Below are 4,804 nucleotides of genomic sequence, written 5' to 3' on the forward strand. Positions count from 1 at the left end.
TTCCCTACAAATTAAAAAAAACCTATTACTATCTTTATGTAATAAGATATTTTATATGTTTATTGCATATAATACATACTTTATTATATACCTTCTGGAATTTTTAGACCATTAGATCTTGATAATGCATCACCTAAAACTCGTGAATCATGGGCACTTCCTTCCCAACCAGCTAAAATATATATAATCTTCAAATCAAAAGTTATAGCTGCTAAAATATTTTATATTGTTCCTTCTTTTCGACCTCGAAACTTTCCTTGAATCTCAACAAGAACATTTGCAGGAACATAGGTACCATCAATTGCTCCCACACAATCCTATATAAACATGAAAAAATGATTTATAACCTTTTCTTCTAGATGTAATTAATTAACATATAAAAATATTGGTATTGTTTTCATACCTTAAAATAAGGATAGAATCTTCAATTATTCATTATCTCTGTTGGAACTGTATCCTCTGGATCTTTAATAAGGTATTTGTAAAACTTAAGAATTGCTTTTAAAACAATTCTAAAATAACGATGGATAGTTTCAACAGACATATAGTATATACCACTAATAACATGAAATCTTTGGTTTTGGCCTACAATTTGTAAGAATACAATTACTTGCTCCCTAATAGATACATTTTGAGTTGATCGTAATAGGTCACGACTTGTGAGAACATCACACAATCTAGAAAAAGACAACAGGTTTCATACGAATTTGTTCAACATAATGTCTATCACCTCGATTCAAAATGCTATCAATATAGAATACTCGTTGAGCAATTGCATTGATACGTGGTTCTCTTGGTATATAAATTCTATTTCTTTCTTATTTAATAATAGCTACTCATGTAGCTATCACAGTTACAGCTGCTCCCATACATGTTGCATGAATTATCTTACTATCCATAACATGAAAGTGAAGTTTTCTGATAACAAAACCTATAAATTTAGGGAAATAAATATTAAAAAAAGCATATAAAATACTTCCACACTCAATACAATAAACATCATATATTAAATAAACACTAATCATATATTAATCAAAGCAAACTATAACATAAATTTATGTTTATTATTCTGTTATAATTCCCCTTATTAATGTAACATGTATTTAAACATCCTATTTCACACGATAATGGTGTAATTATTCACAATGATAATATAACCATATGTAATTAGGGTACTCATTTCACATGATTACATAACAATAAACAGATTTATAAATCACCAAGTAATAAAAAATAAACAGCACGCTTGTTAACGAGTTTTGCATGTGAAAAAAAACCCTTTAAGCTCGTTAACTCTCGCTCAAACACATAGAAAAAAATAGGAGCTCACATTCTCTGGTTAAAACTCTAATCATCTCCTGCATTTCCCTAATAAACACGCAGCTTAACCCATGTTTTGCATATGCTCACGAGACTAAATTCAATGGCTTATAATTCCATTCCCCCCCTCTCTCGGTCGGTTCCCCTCTCCCATTCCCCTGTTCCTTGTTCCCTCTCAGTCGATTCCCCCTGTTCCCTCTCCCTTTCAGTCGATTCCCCCTTTCTCGGTCGATTCCCCTTTCCTTCTCGGTCGATTCCCACTGTCCACTCTCCTTTCGATTGATTCCCCCCGTTTCCTCTCCCTCTCGGTCGATTCCCCTCTCCTTCTTGGTCGATTCCCATTGTTCACTCTCCTCTCGGTCGATTCCCCCTGTTCCCTTTCCCTCTTGGTCGATTCCCCTCTCAGTTTCTCTCATTCCCCCATTCCCTTGTTCCCTTTCGGTTTCTCTCATTCCCCTTCCCCTGTTCCCTCTCCCTCTCTATATCTCTCATGCCCTTGTCCCTGTTGGTTTCCCCGTGTTCCCTTTCTGTTTCTCTCCCCATTTGTGCACAAAGAAGCAAATATTTAAGACAAAAAAGCAAGACAAATATCAAACATTCAAGGGGCAACAAGGCTCCTCCTTCCCAGTTCTTCCCTGGCTACTGTTAAAAAAAAAAAGAGCAAAGGTTGATTCTCAATGCTTCCACCCGGGTTATGGTGGCTGCATCCGGGGATGGGGTAATAAGGAGGGGATTTTTTTTTGCTGGGGAAGATTAATTAACATAGTTTGGGGATTTTCAAGTGTCTCTCTCTCTGCACTTGATGGTGTTTGTTTGGGTAGAATAAACTGCTGAATGTGAGTGATGAAGAAGAAAATTATCATAGAAAAATTGTTGTGTTATGGAAATATTATGCAATATTTTTTACAGATCTATGAAGAAGATAAAAACATAAAGGAAATAATAAAAAAAATACCTGAAATTAATTGTTCAAGTGAAATGCTTCAATTGTCCAGAGAAGAAATAGTTCTAAAATGCTTCAAGTGAAATGCTTCCAATAGTTTTTTAAGAAAAAGAGAGACAGGTCGTGATTTGTAAAAGTAGATAATGAAAAAAGAGAAAGTGTTTTCCTTTCTTTATCAGAAGGAAAACACTTTCCTTTCATAAAGCGTCTTTTTTATATTGACCGGAATTAAGTTTCCATTGACTACTTTTCCATATTGTTACCAAACATGGGAAAGTCAGGAAAATGAATTCCAGGAATTCGTTTTCCTTGAAACAAACAAGGCATTATATAGATTTTCCATCCAAGATGGTGTGTACTACGGACAAAGTTTTGGTTTGACTCTGGCAGCCCAATCTTCTTTTCTTTCTTCTTCTCGCTTGCTCCTTGCCTCAATTCCCACTCATCTCTCTATAGAATTGCAAAGTGGGTTATTATTTATTTTTAGATGTTAAATTTGTTTATCATTATTTGGATTTAACATTGTTTTTATTTTCCAATACTAAATTTGTTAAGAATTAAATTTGATAATTATTTTTAATTTGCTTTTTGTAAAGCTGTTTTAGTATTATAACTTGAGTTACAAGTTTGGTAAGTTAACTTAGATTGACTTGGGTTATTTTTTTAGTCATTTTTAGTCATTTTTTTAATTTTATCATTCAATACTGCATTGATTTAATTAAACTTCATGATTTTATATAATTTATTTTCTATGAGGTTACTAGATATCATAATTCAGGTCGCAAGCTTAAGAGGTTAACTCAGGGTGACTCATGTTATTTTTTATCTTTTTTTAATTTATTTTTCAACTTCATTCTTTAATATTATATTATTTAAAAATTAAGTTTTATTATTTGTTTTAATTTTTTTTATAGAATTATCATGATTTTATGGTTCGGTTATAAATTTAACAGATTATCTTAAATTAGCATTACTCGATCTAAGATAAAGTTATCTTGGTATTTAAAGAAAATTATTTAATATATTACTATTTTAATATTTTAAAAACATGCCTATAATTTTACATTAATGATAAAAAAAAATACTACAAAACCTGATATTTTTTTATGCTAAAAAATATTAATCCAATCTAGTAAACACGGGTAAACAATCTAGCAGCTTGTAGTTTTTGATACGTAAAGCCCTCGTAAATTCAAAGACTAAAGTTTTAACTTCAGTCTCAAAGCATTCATAGTCCACAACTATTTCAATACTTTATTTAGCATGCATGAAAGGATAACATGCATCATTGATTTATAGACTAGGAAAACTCCTATTAGCAGCTGCCGTCAGATAGTGTATGGAAACAAGGGTTAATTTGTATTTTTTTAAAATTTTAATTTTTTTTATTTGTTAAAAATTAATATTTTTTTTATTTTTTGAATTGATATGCTAATTTAAAAAGTAATTTTTTAAAATTTCAAAAAAAATATTTTAATATATTTTGAAATAAAAAATATTTTTAAAAATAATCACGAAATTATCAGAACTGGTGAAAGCATTATGGAGTAATTGTTTTTACAGTGATGGAACGTTTATTTACTAGTTCTGTTTTCCAAGTTAAAGGGCTTGTTCTTGAGCATGGTTCCAGGAATCCTGATATCAAATGACGAGTGGAGAAATGTTTTTTATCTTGTTGGAATATGAAAAAAAAAAGGTATTCTTCTAGCTAATTTGAATTTAATTGGAATTTATGCGGTATATAAGATATCAAAAACTATTTAAATGTTGTCATTACTGTTCGGTTGCACCGTGTTTCATATAAATTTAATTTTTTTTATATATTTTAGATTTTAAAAATAAAAAAAAATATTAATTTAATATATTTTAATACAAAATAAAATAAATTTTGAAATACAACCATACTACTAAATAAATCATTTTCTACTCAAATATAAAGCGGAAAAATTATATTTACATCAATATCTTTCAAATTTATTCTCTATGCATTTTCTCTTTCAAGAATATTTGCTTAACTTAATTTTATTTCTCAATCGTGATTACTCAAAAAAAAAGATATTTCAGTAACACTCCAATCTATTGTGCCATCTCAAAACCTATTTCGACATTTATTTATGGCTAAAAAAATAAAATGGTTAAACAATTTTAAAAATAAAAAAGATATTTAATTTATAGAAGGATGGATCACCACTAGCATGAATCCAGTTTCATAATATACATGAATAATTTTGTTATTTTATCTGATTTAAAAGGTAAAGAGTATAAAATATACTTTTCTGTTTTTTAAAAATTTATTTTTTATTTTTAATAAATTTAATTTTATCTGAATTATTATTATTTTGGATTGACATGAAAAAAAAAGAACGTGGAGGATTTCTTTCCATGATTTTATAATTGTTACTGTATAAGTGAGAAGTGAACGCTTATATATAATTAAATTTTAAAATATTTAATTTAGTTCTTACCATCAAATTGATAGGATTGATTTTCTCTAAATTAACACTTCTATTATTGAATAAAAGTAATTTAAGTTTCGGAACC

The sequence above is a fragment of the Populus euphratica genome, unplaced genomic scaffold (genome assembly GCF_000495115.2).
Source record: "Populus euphratica unplaced genomic scaffold, PopEup_1.0 scaffold233.1, whole genome shotgun sequence".
NCBI classification, from domain to species: domain Eukaryota; kingdom Viridiplantae; phylum Streptophyta; class Magnoliopsida; order Malpighiales; family Salicaceae; genus Populus; species Populus euphratica.